We start from the raw sequence: 13,755 nt of genomic DNA on the forward strand, positions 1-13,755 counted from the left end.
CAAAATAAAAGTGCAATGGGAAATTTTATGAGGAACTGTGATAAAATAAACCTTTGCCCCCATCAAGGCAGAACCAAGAAGTAAAAAAATTACAGTTTGGAAGCTAAAGGACAGGTGTTAGGAAAGAGAAACCAAAACATAGGAAGTAAGAAGGAAGGATTGGACTATATGAACTTTAAGAAACTGCACTGTGGCATTGAACCAATTCTTTGAACTCAGAACTGTTAATTTCCTATCCCATTAACTGAGGGTGGAAGGCGTCAAAAGCAGGCAGTCCTATAAGTACGTGACACCTACCCTGGGAGCCAAGGTGTACACTGGGTAGCTCCACAAAGCATGGGAAGGAGTGAGTTGCTGGTGAGTTTGACTTGATAGACTAGGTCCCCCTAGAACTGCTAGTGGGAGTGTAATTTATGGGCTAAACCATTTGAAATTGAATTTTTTCTCACTTTTTAAAAATTAAAACATATGTAACAAAATTTGCCATTTTAACCATTTTTACGTGTACCATTCACTAGCTTTAAGTACATTGACAATGTTTTGTAACCATCACCACTTTCCATTTCCAGAACTTTTCATCATCTCAAACAAAAACGCCATACCCATTAAACAGTTGCTCCCCATCCTCTTCTCACTCCAGCCCCTTGTAACCTCTATTCTACTTGCTCTATGAATGTGTCTTTTATAGGTACTTCATTAAGTGAAATCATATAATATGTGACCAGTTGTTTCTAGGTTTTTTCATTTAGCATAATGTTTTCAAGGTCCATCCATGTTGTAGCAAGTATTGGAATTTCATTCTTTTTTTAAGTCTGAATAATATTCCATTGTGTGTGTGTGTACCACATTTTGTTTTTTCATTCGTTGGTGAACATTTGGATTGTTTCCGCACTTTGGCAATTGTGAATAATGCTGCTATGAACATGGGTAAACAAATGTCTGTTTGAGTCCCTGCTTTCAATTCATGTGGGTACATACTTAGGGATGGAATTGCTGGGTCATATGGTGATTTTATGTTTAGCTTTCTGAGGAACTACTGAACTGTTTTCCGCAGTGGTTATGCCATTTTGCATTCCCACCAGCAATGTACAAAAGTTCTAATTTCTGCACATCCTTGCCAGTACTTATTTTCCATTTACTATTTTATTTTTCATGCTATCGTAAATGGAATTGTTTTAATTTCATTTTCAGGTTGTTGATTTCTATATAAAAATGTAATTGATTTTTTAATATTGCTTTTGTATCCTGCAACCTTGCTAAACTTCTTATTAGCTCTGGCAAGTTTTTTATAGTGAATTTCCCAGGACTTTCTCCCCCTCCCCTCTTTAATTCCCCGCCCACATGCACTTCCACCCCTGACCTATGGACCTTGCCATCTCTCTTTTTTAAGAACTGGATCTCTGAAGTCAGGGTGTCGCCTCCCACACGCTCGCCTAGTGCTTGGGGAGCCTGGTGCACTGGGGGTATGCTCCGTGGCTCCACCTGGGGTTTGAACCCAGGACCTTATAAAGCAGATATGCTAACCACTACACTATGGAGCCACCCCCCAGGATTTTCTATATACAAGATCATGTTATCTGCAAATAGAGGTAGTTTTAATTGTTCTTTTCTTACCTGGATGACTTTTAGTTCTTTTTCTTGCTCTGGTTTGAACTACGAGTACAATATTGAATAGAATTGGTGAGAAAAGACATTCTTGTTAAACGTGCACTTTTTATAGGGTTAAAAGGCCTGTGTTCAAAACCTACCAATGCTGTCTAGTGATTATGGGCAAATCACTAGAAAAGAGCCTGATCTTGATACATTTAGTACTGCCTAGTCGCTGTGCCTTGCCCTTTGTTTCCTTAAAATCAGTGATAGCAATATATGTTCAGGCTATCACACAGGGTTCTGAGGCTTACATAAAACAACCATGCAGTTAGCAAACCTACAGTGTACATGGATAGTGGTGTCTTATTCTCTAGGAGCTCATAAGCTAGTGAACAAGCCATTTATGGAAATAATTATAAAAACAAGATAAAATACACTATGAATTATTAGAGCTATGAAGTGTGTGACCTGGACATCTTATTAGATAATATTTGTGGTGAAAACTTTGTATAATCTTGTGCTATAGCGACAAACGGTTTTAAAATTTAGGATACTAGTAATATCGTCCTCTCACTGTCACCCTAGTTTGGATTACATTTTAACAACGCTTTATTACAAATTAACATACTTATAGCATAACTAAATCCAACTCTGTTCTATACAAAACATAATAATCTTGTTTTATGGGGTTTTGCTGTGATTTTGCATACAATTTGGTGTCCAGCGTTTTCAAGTCAAAAAGAAATCTGTGGTAAACTAGGAACTGCATTTCTTTTGTTCATTTGGGCATCAAAATCCAAGTTAGTCTGTACAGAATAGTTCCAAACACTCGCATCAATTTGAGATTAGCCTGATAACCTTCACTTTGGCATATAAACTTAGAAAATAGTCCATGACATAGTGGATATCATGGATTCATAAGGCCCTTCCGTGTTCTAACACCGAATTGTGGTGCTGATTTGGCAAAAGAGCCTGATCTTGATACATTTAGTACTGCCTAGTCGCTGTGCCTTGCCATCTGTGGTAGTTCATAATTTTTTTCTTTTTCTAAGGGCTCCTATGGCTAAAGGGTGGTGGATGTTAGGAGTCTTTAGTGTTTTCAGGTACTGATGCTGCAGGATGAAGTGAATGAGTTGCTCAGAGCACCGGCTTCTTTGGGTGGGGGAAAGCCACCACTCGAAAATCCTCTTCTCCGGCTACATGAGATAACCACACCTTCCCCCTATCAGCGTGGAGCAGGTGGCCAGGCCCTCGGGACCTCGTAACACTGTTGTCCCCAAAGTACCTGCCCCGTGGGTCCGGCCGGTTCACCGGCCGCGTGACGGGAGTCAGCCGCGCCGCCGGGACCCTCAGGCATCACGGGTGGGACCGCCCAGCGTGTAGTCTGGAGATCTCATCTTCCCGTTACCCCTCCCCCCACAATCCCGGAACTGGGGGAGGCCGGTGACGTCATCATCCGGGCACTCGTCGGCGGGGCCACGCTTCACAATGGAACAAAAACAAGCGGCCCAAGTCAAACTCTGAGCGACGCGGCCGCGGCTCTCGCGATTAACCCTGTCCTGGCCACACACCCTCCCAGTTTCGATCTCTCAGCTCCTCCACCGGAGTGGTACGCCAGATCCTTTCGGGCTTCTCTTTCCCCATTCCCGCCTGTCCTTGTGCCACCTCTACCCTTGCAGTGCTCCAGAGCCAAGGACCGTGGAACATTGTTCCTGGTCATAGAGCGACCCTGGAGGGGCGGGCCGGAAGAAACGGTACTGTTTGAACAATCTTTACCGCATTGTCTTCCCCTCCCCCACCCAGCTTTCCGGGTTCCAAGCGTCTCTCGCTTGCTTTGCTCCCCCGGCGGCACGCGCCACTCTCCCTAGCTCGACGGCCCCGGGTGGAGGAGGAGCGGAGGGAGCAGCTGAGCGAGAGGGGGTGGGGAGGAGGAGGAGGAGGAGGGCCGAGGGGCGGGCCATGTGAAGGGCGGGGCTTGATGGGGGCGGGGACCTCAGGGCTTTAGGCGGTGCTGGGGTTAGTGGGTGTCTGCGCCGCCGCGCTGTTGCCTCCGCCGCCACCGCTGCTGCCACCGCCGCTACCGCCTTAGCCACTGGCCAAGCGGTTTTTTTTTTTGTGTTTTTTTTTGTTGTTTTTTTTTTTTTTTTGGTTTGCCGGATCCGCCATATTGACGAGGACGGGCATCCGCGGCTGCGGAAGCTAGTCTCCGTTGCCGCCGGAGCCGCAACCTCCCCTCACCCGGCTGGTCCGGGCCTCTGCTGCTCCGAGCTCCTCCCTGCTTCGTTCAGCTCACAGGCCTCGCGGGAGCCTGTCGCTGCCGCCTCTCTCACGGGAGGCGGCCGCCTCAGCGCCCCGTGTTCGGGTTGGCTCTGGGAGCTAGGCGCAAGCCGCGGTTAGGCGACCAGGCCCGGAACGGGTGCATAGAAGGCGACCAGGGGAAGGTGAAGCCGCCACTGCAGGAGGAGGAGCTGGAGGAGGAGGAGGAGGAGGAGGTGACGCAGGAGAAACGCACCGCCCGGAGCCCGTCTGAGCTCAGCTAGAGCTCCAGCCTGAGGGGAGAAAGGGGGAAGAGGGCCGCCGCCGGCTGAGGAGGAGGCGGCCACTGCTGCTGCAGGGCGGGCGCGGCGAACTGCAAATTCCTGCGCCCCTCTGCAGCTTCCCAGTTCTCAACGTCCGCTGCAGCCTCTCAACACACTTTGTCGCCTGTTCCCCCAGCCCTGGGATGCACCCTGGGTCGGCCTTGTCCCGGGACTGAGCCGCCTCCGCGTGCCCTGGTTCTGAAGAGAAGACGCCTGTGTCGTGCGGTGAGTAGCCAGCCGTGCCGGGACGACGCGCTTTTCCGGGGCCAACAGCTGGACCTCGGTGAGGGGAGGAGGGCGAGGGGTGTGTGCGTGTGTACGGTTTCTCCTTCGGGGGCCGCGGGCCGGGCAGGGGGCTTCCCCGACCCCCTCCCCAGGCCCCGGGCCGGGCTAGCGCGCGCGGCACGGGTGGGGGCGCGGGGCTGGATTCTCCGCGGAGCGGGCGTCCCGGGAGCTTGTGTGTGTGTTTTGGACTGTAAGGGAAAATGGCTGACGGCTCCGTTCCTCCCCCTCCTCCCCTTTCCCGTCCTGTCTGGGGCCGAGTGGGAGGATGGAGTCTCCGAGCGCGACGGGCAGCCCCCGCATCCGCACCAAGGGGCCCTATCGGCGCCGGGGAGTGGAGGCCCCTGCCCCTGGTGCTCGCAGTTCCGCGGACTGGCGGCTGCTCTCCTCACGAGTGTCGTTCCACTTGACACCAAACGCCATTACTGAGGTGGAGTGATTTGGAGCTGTAGAGCTAGGCCTCGGCTACGCCTGGCTATCAGGCCCGACGACTTGTCCGCCTCCCCCCACCCTCCTGTGATAACCCTCAGCTTTTCCTCAGCCCCATGGTCTGCGAGCCAGAGCCCGGTTATCGGCCTCCTCCACCTCCTTCGCACGCCTTCACTTGCCGAGGGCCAAAGCCGTGAACGGTGTTTTGATGCAGAAATCTCTTCCAAGCTTGTTTGGACCCCCCACCACCTTTCTATTTTTAACTGTTTATACCAGAAATAGTAGTATGTGCGAGTTCGTTAATGACAAAATCTTCAGATTCTTTTGATGTGAGGCTTCAGGGTTGCTAAATGGTTTATTTTTCATTCATTGTGAATTATTAAGTTAAGAAGTTGTGGAGCAGGTGTATACATGATTTGTAACATTTGTATAGATTTCTGTAGCGACCGGAACTTACCCGATAATTTTTTCAGATTTCCCATAGCACCTACTTAAATTAAGCATATTATGTTTTGAAAGTTCCAGTTATAACGTTAATTGGATTGTCCACTGTTCAGTTTACAGGTGTGTGTAATTTCAGGTTGTCTTTCAATTTAAATGCGGGAGTTGTAGATTAAATATTCATGCATTATTTTGGGGGAAGGGAAATATTCTTAGCATTCTTTCCTGGAAATCCATGAGTCTCCTAGATCTACATAATGTTTGTATATCTTTTGAGGGAAAATTTTGGGGTGCAATGATTAGGAAACTTCTCGGCAGGTACTTAACTCTCTTGGAGCTCATTATCTGCTCTTAGTGATTATATGGTAAGGACTGGTTAACCATGACTAGCTTGGCTTTCTTAATCCGTACACTTGGACTTTATAAAAATAGACTCCAGGCTCTCCTTTAGATCTCACCGGTCTAATGATTTCAGTAGGCTGCCATTTTGGTTTCAGTAAATGCCTTCCAAGTTCTTTAAGATTTATGTGCTAAATAATTTGACACACGTCAACATTTAAAAACTCATGTCCCTTGTCATACTTCTAGCCAGTGTTTGGATAGAGTGAAAACCAGAAGTATTCGGAATTGGTGTACCAAGGGCAAACTCAAAATGTTTGGTAGGCTGTTATGTTTTGCTTTGTCTAATAAAATACAGACTTTTGGACTTATATGAATTTTTTCCCCTGTCCTTCTCACGTGAACATTTAACTTTTAATTCTTAATATATTATTTTAATATTCTTTTGTTTGCTGAGCATGGCCATTTCTGGAGGGATTAAGTAACAGCAAGAGCAGTACATGTGAAAATCTAAATTCTTCAGAAAGTAATTTTGAAGGGCAGATTTTACCTTTCACTAAACTATTGGGGTCTCTTGTTGATGTTCCATAGTTCTCTCATTTTATCAATGGAATGCTCAAGTAGGATTTACTTTGGATCTTTTTTTCTTCTAGGGTCTTGAAATAAGTTTTCTGACATCTCAAGAAGATGAGAGATTTCGTGGAGATATCCCCAAAGATATATTTTCTTTGACATGGTATTAATAATGCTCTTACAGTTTTTGAAACGATTATGAATTTGCTAGTCATGAATTTGATTTTTATTAGTTGGACACAAGCAAGCATTCTTTTTAGCTTTTTTATTTCATAAAGTCAATTTGAAAACAAAGTTTTATACTTCAGTTTCAGAACTTTAATATTAAATTCAGTCTTTGTTTAAATCGGGTTAAAGAAAGTTGTTTTAAATAAATAGGGATGTGTCTTTTGGGCAATTACTTGGGGAAATCTTATTCTATGGTTATAGAGCTAGTTAATTTTATTTTTAATTTTAAAAGAATGCTTTATAATAGCCTGAATTATACTTACCCTCTTGCTGGTATGTTTTCTGAATCTTGAAAAAAAATTTTTTTCAACAGGAATTTAGTTTCCATTTGGTTCTTTTAGGAGCTGTGCATTTAAAAGCTATTGTATTTATTGCTAAGTTGTCTCATTTTAACATAAGCTTTAACATTAGTATTTGGTAAAGGGTTTAATGCATTGGACCTCAGTCCTGACTGCACATTAGAATCACTTGTGGGGGTGGTTAAAAAAATACTGATGCCTGGGGTCCCACTCCCAGAGACTGATGCCTTGATTTGATATGGGGCCTGGGTAAAGGTATGCTTTAAAGCAGTGGGTGATCTCTCAGTGAGGGTTGAAAACCACTGCATTATTGCTATTAGCATGTTCTTATTGAACTTTCAAGGGGATAAATAAGATGGATTTTTTTTTTTCAACTGCTTTCAGTTATCAACATTACGGTAATTTACTGAGCATTAATTATGTGCCAGCACTATGTTAAATTAAAGATTTTCCATTTATTAACTTAAGTAGATACTATTATCTCCATTATACAGATGATGGACTGAGGTCTGTCAGGCTCAACCAGCACTACTGTGCCACGTTAATGAAATATTGATTATAATTTTTAAAGAACACTTAGAACTTTTGGGTTGTTTCCTGTACCAGAGTAGCTTTTGATTAAAAATTTTAATGAAAACATGACAGTAGCCTGCAATTTGGGAAATATCTTGATTGGCCAAGGGAGATGCTAAAGCTTTGCAGCAAATTGGTTCTTTCCCTTCCATATGTCTCTCAACATGTTCAGGTTGATAGTTTAGTTGTGTTGATGACTAAAATAATGTTAGGCAACTTAACATTCTTAAAAGATGCAAAATCCAGGCATTTGTCTTCCAGTAATTTATTTAAATCATCCCATAAGTGAATATTTAGTATTGTGAACTTCTATTATTTCAATACAAGAATTCTGAGTTTCACTTAGCTTAGTTTAATAGCAGTGTAATTTTCACAAAGTTTTCTGAACTAGGTTTTATTTTGCATTTTTATAGTATTGTTTGATAATTTTATGGAATGAAATAGCAATAACACCTTTATTGTTTATTTCTCTTAGTTCCCTTGGTTCATTGTGCTAAATTCTGTATTGAGAGAGGTGGGGAAACTGATTTTCTATGTCAGTTGTGTATCAGAATCACCTGTGGAGCTTTTGAAAAATGTATTTGCCTAGGTCTTACTCTCGAGATTATAATTGAGTAGGTTTGGGGTGGGAACGGTATTAAAACAAACTCGAGATGATTCTTATGTATGGTTAGTTTTTTTTCCCCCCCAATTTGTTTTAGGGAAAGATCTGAGACTCTTCTGAGTTTGTGTCCTACCATTAGGCAGTAGTAATATTTTTACTTGAGTTTAGTCTTGTCAGTCACGCTGCCAAAAATTCCAGACACATATGTGGCGAATTGTTTCAGATGTTGGATAAGTAGTTGGAAGAGACTGGGATTCCACATAGAATTTTATATATGTACGTATGCATATATAAAATATATTCGTTACTTCTTACTAAGCATCCTAGAGTTAGGGTTCTCGCTCTAATAATCTATTAAGGCATTAGTATTTTTTTATCCATTCAACAAATATTTATTGAGTATCTGCCAAGTGTCAGGCTTATCTAGAAGCTTATGTAATACGAAATGAGGGGCATTGGACTAGCTAATCTCTAAAGTTGTCCTAGCTCTAATTTTGTCATTATTATGCCTCATAGGAGACTGAATTAAGTTGTTATAAGAAATGTACCTGGTTATGGAATTTTCCTTTTACCTTTCATTTTCTTTAAATAATTAAATAGAATTTGATTCTGAGCTCCAGTCTTCAGTGAGTCCAAATATCAGGTACAGTGGAAATAGATTCTTTTAGAATTCTTTCATATTGACTTCAGAAGTCCCTGTACTTAAGGATGATTTTAATTTGGGGCCAGAATTTACATACTCTAGTGTCACACCTTTCTCTTGCCATTTCTTTCCTGTATTAATGTTCTGTCAGTTATCTCTACACTTTGTGTTTTTGCTTTTCTTTTTCTTTTTTTCCCCAGATGATTTGATTATTTTCGTCCTCCAAATTTTTTTAGCTTCATGGTATCCATTTGGTTAGACTCAAGATCCTAAGTCCACTGATACATTCATAGCACCTAGAAAGTGTCTGGCACATAGACATTCAATAATTATTTGTTGGATAGATAATTTACCATATTCTTGGTTTTATTTATTTTATTTTATTGCCCCTCCCCCCCTTTTTTTGGGCTAATTTCTCTTCATTACTTGGAGTTACTTAACTTGACCTAATAATCCTGAAAGGTGACTTAGATTTAGTCAGACTCTGGTTTTCAGATGAGGAACATGGTTCAAAGAGGTGAAGTAACTTGACTAAGATAACATGCTGCTTCATGAAGCTATTTCCATGTTTAACGAGTTACATTAATTAGTAAATTCTTAAATCCCATTTACCTTTGTGGTCATTCTCAGAAAATTCACACTTAATCTCTCTTTGGTAATGGATAATGAGGTCATAGATTCTGTTCTTTATCTTTTGTGTATTACAGAACACATAGTATAATATTTACAATATCTGCCCGAATGGCAAAATCTGAAGGAATATTTGATTCCAACACCTAGAACTGCTTGTACAAAATTAGTATATTACCGCCCCTTTCAGTTTATCCTTTCTATAACTGATCGATCATATAAGCTTTAAACACTTTTAGACTCATGTTGGCTAACCATTATCAGAGGAATTGTTTTTCCAGGGGGTGATTTTGAGCCTCAGCCACAGAGCTTGTGTAGTGGGAAGGATAGAATTTAATTTAGTTGAGAAGGCTGAGTGTAAAAGATGAAGGGATTAAGAAGAAGTACAAATTGGTAGTTAAAAAGTAGTCATGGGAATGTAAAGTACAGCATAGGGAATATAATTAGTAACATTATAGTAACTGTAGTACCAGGTGGATACTAAACTAATAGGGGAGTTCACTTTGTAAATTATATAAAATGTCTACCTACTGTGCTGTACACCTGAAACTAATATGTCAACTGTAATTGAAAAATTAAAAAATGAATAAAAAAATAACTTATTTTTAATTGCCAAAAAAAATTCCAAGATATAGCAGTCTTTTATTCTAGATCTAAAGTTCATGGCTAAATAAAGTGGGCTATGTATAGCTTTGATAAATGCAAATTTACAAATATATACTGCAGTTCTTTATACAGTTTCAGGAGATTTGTGTTGCCCACTAAGCCCATAAAAACAAACAAAAAAAATTGGAAAAAGAAAATTTAAGAAGAAAGAAAGGAGTATTTGACTTCTCTCCCTTTCCTATCCTATTGATGCCCATTACCTTTCTATTGACTTTGGTGGTTTATTGAGAGTTGTAAGTTTAGGTTGTTGGTTATATATCTTTTCTGGTCTTTTCTCTGAACTAGTTAGAATTTTTAAGTAAGTCTACTCAGTTAACTTGGACAGCAGAGAGCGTGGAAGTTATATTATATGGCATTAGACCCATACTCTACCTAATAGTTTTTTGTTTCTGATTAAGATAGTGTAGAATGATTTGGTTGCTCTTCTTGATAACACCTCTTGAGTTCAGAGCAGGGATCAGCAAACTTGCTGTAAAGAACTGGGTCATAAATATTTTGGGCTTTGTACAGTAAGAAGCAAAATAAATCGAGGATATCGGGTAAAATTTTTATTGATGAAATTCAAAATATGATAACGCAGTACAGTTTGCAAGTCAGGTCTAATAAGACTAGAATTTTGGGGGGCTGACATTATAGTATTTTTCTTAATCGGGGTTTAGTGTTCTTTGCCATCAAATTGACTGGTAAATGTTCCTGTGTGAAAATCATTCTCAGCTCGTGGGCTATATAAACAGGAGGCTGGATTTGGTCTGTTACTATAATTTGCTAGCCTTGGTTTTAGAGCAGTGGGACTCAGACCTGGAGGGGTTGTTAAAACATTGCTGAACCCTGCCCCCAACATTTGACTGGCTTGACAATATACATTTCTAACAAGTTCCCAAGTATGGAAAAACCCCGGGAGTTAACTGGTGTGGAGATCAACTTTAGCATATCCTACTTACTTTTCTTCAAGCTTACCACTTTGTCTAATTTAAAAAATTTTTTGTATGTTTGTACTTTATTTTAAATTAAACAATTATATATTAAATGCCTGTTATATGCTAGACATTGTACCAGGTAACAAGGATACAAGGTGAGCAGAACAGAACTGGCTCTACTATATATACTAGTTAGCGTGACTTCTAAAAAATCAATTTCCATGTAAATGTCTAACCACTATGCTGTACACCTGAAACTAATACAATATTGAATGCCAACTGTCATTGAAAAACAAATTTAAAGAAATTAGAAGATAGTGATAGTTAAAAAAAAAAATCAATTTCCACAAACCTTTTAGAGCTCTAGAGTCTGAGACAATATCGTTTTGAAGTCAGGGCAGTCGTGTTTGATATTCAGTTGGAGGAAAGTAAATTGGAAAGAGAAGAGGTATTATCAAAGTATTTCATGTCTTAAGGGATAATGTTCTGTATATAGAAATCAGAACACCAAAGCTTAACTTTTAAATACTTAAACTAGTTTATTATTTGATGGAAAGCTTTCTAAAGTTGTTATATTCTTTTTGTAATTTTTATTTGATTATGAAATTAATGTGTTCTGTTAAGTTTTGGAGCGAAAGCAAAAAACAAAATACACAAACCCTTTCTCTGATAATTCTGTCATGTTGAAATTAGATGTATTATTAGATGTCTGTTGAATGAGAAGGTTCTCATCAGTTAAGTAATGAATTTACTAAGTCGTGTCCTCTACCTCTCCTTATTCCTGCCTCAGGACTTAAGTATGTGCCATTTGTTCATTTTGCTTCGTAGAGACACTGTTTTCATGTCCCTCCTCCTTCCCCCAGCTCCTTTTTTAGATACTGCTTTTGTAAATATTGCTCAGTGTTCTCATCTGAAGTTGATTTTAATATAACTTTCCAGCTTAATTTCTCACTATTTTCTTCCCTCATCCTCCATTTACTTGATTTTCTCAATTCTCCATACACTCCCTATGCTTTCCTACTTCTGATAACTTTGTTTCATATTCTTTTTTTAGGGGCTTCTTGTTTTTGTTTTTTTGTTTTTTGGGTTTTTTTTTTGTTTGTTTTTTGTTTTTTTTGCTAGTGCCAGTAACATCATGAACATAATTTAATTGTTCTTTGGCCTGTTTCATTTTATGCATCTATTTTCATCTTCAGTGGCTACTGAGATTTACTGGATGGTTCATGTACTCTAAAAGGCTCCAGGGTTTTTTTGAGTTAATTTTTTTAACGACCATTTTTTTTCAATGGTTATTTTCACTGTTGTCAGTCGTGGTTTCAGTCTTAGTTTCCTCCCTTTTCATTGTGTTGTGGACTGGGAAATGAGATAACAGTGCATATTACAATTGTGTATATGGAGAGTGAGGATCTCTTACAAGAACTTTGTGATGAGCTTTGCTTCCTGTTTCTGTACCCTTTCCCATTGAAAAATGTTAGCTAATCCTCAGTTGTGATATATTTGACTTCTATAGTCTCCACTTCAATACAATATATGTTAACAGCCCTGAACCTCCATCCCATAAGTCAGGTTCAGGCTTCTGTCCATATAGAAGGTGCTTCTTTTTATTGCAAAGTGGTATTGCCTGACTGAGAACAATTCTGTTTTTAGCAGCTTTGATATATTTGTACAATAGTGTCTTGTGTGTTAATTTGCAAGTTCAGTTTTTTGCTCCTTTGTAAAAATGAGTGGAAAACAAATGCATCAGCTGGAGGTCTCAAATTTAATATCCTTGAGACAGGGAAGTGATTAGGGATATGAATCTTTAACCTTACTGGGTTAGATTGTGCTCATTGGTTATGCTGGTTGACTTTGTTGAGTGGTGAATGAAATAATTAGAATGAAATAGGAAATTAGGTGTGGCAAATGTGTAATAAAGCTTATTTGAAAGATGAAGTGTAATTGGGGATTTTATAATACTTCCCTGCACTCTGACTCTGAGAGTTGGAAAAACCCCTAGAAATATGTGAGTCTGTTGTTTGGCTTTGAAGTATTTGACTTCTGTCATAGTTTTAGAAATATGTTATGTATGAAAGGAGGGTGCTGCCTAGATACAGCGTTTGCCTAGACTTGCGGAAATGACTACAGAAAATCTCATTTACTCATTTAGTGTGTATATATATCTGTTTACTATGTCCTTTGTAGATATACCTTAGTCAATTATCCAGAGTTCTTGAGTTTTTGACTTGGAGCTTGCTGAGCTGGGGTGAGAGGGATTGTGGGTCCAGACCGAGGGTTGGCGAAGGAACTTCATATAGTGCCTGCAGGTGTATGCCTTGTCTGATAGTGGATATCATTATCTGAGCCGTATATATGTTAGCTGTCTCAGATTACTCCTACTTGAGGATTACCTCAGTTATTCTCAGTGCAGCATGGGAAGAAGAATCGTCAGTGAAAGGAGAATCATGGAAAGATTCTTTGGCTTCCATTCATCTACACAGCCACAGAATCACATTTTTATCTCTTCCTGCTCTCTCCCCAAATAGTGCTCAAAACTCTTACCATGCCAGTTCTATCCAAAAGAGGTCATTTTGACATATTTCCATCTACGTTTTCAGAGTTATTGCTTGTTCTCCCATGTAATCAAACTATACATAGTTGAATGGGTGCTCCAGCTTATCCTGTTTCCATGGCTTTACTCTTGGAGCTCCATCTCCCCTTTATGACTAATATACAGTGTCTTGAAGTATTTTCTGATTTTTTCCAGTTGGAAATGGTCTTTATTATATTCTCTGAACTTCAGTATCATTTTTTCTATGCTTTTCTTTCAGCCTTAACTCATTCTACAGCTCTTTTTTTTTTTTTTTTTTTTTTTAAATTCAGAAACAGCTCCTGGAGAAAATGGCTCTAAGAAGTTTCCTTAGGCTCAGTTGATGGTACTCAAGTCCGAATTGTCATTGTGGGTGGTCAGAACCTTCCTCAGTCT

General features: G+C 40.3%; 1 protein-coding gene across 6 annotated transcripts in view; it reads left to right on the top strand.

Annotated features, from left to right (window-relative positions):
* Nucleotides 1-3,325: 3,325 nt before the first annotated feature.
* Nucleotides 3,326-13,755, top strand: part of USP9X (ubiquitin specific peptidase 9, X-linked) — a 117,945-nt gene continuing 107,515 nt past the window's right edge. For 3 of the 6 annotated variants that reach the window (XM_011380753.2, XM_023523716.1, XM_011380755.2), the window contains exons 1-2: nt 3,635-4,394; nt 6,314-6,396. The gene's annotated coding sequence lies outside the window, so the exon portion shown is untranslated. Of the gene's footprint in view, nt 3,345-3,634; nt 4,395-6,313; nt 6,397-13,755 lie in introns of those variants that run through there. The other 3 variants (XM_023523714.1, XM_023523715.1, XM_023523713.1) reach the window with 3 other exon arrangements.

This window comes from Pteropus vampyrus, unplaced genomic scaffold (genome assembly GCF_000151845.1).
Source record: "Pteropus vampyrus isolate Shadow unplaced genomic scaffold, Pvam_2.0 Scaffold404, whole genome shotgun sequence".
In the NCBI taxonomy this organism is placed as follows: domain Eukaryota; kingdom Metazoa; phylum Chordata; class Mammalia; order Chiroptera; family Pteropodidae; genus Pteropus; species Pteropus vampyrus.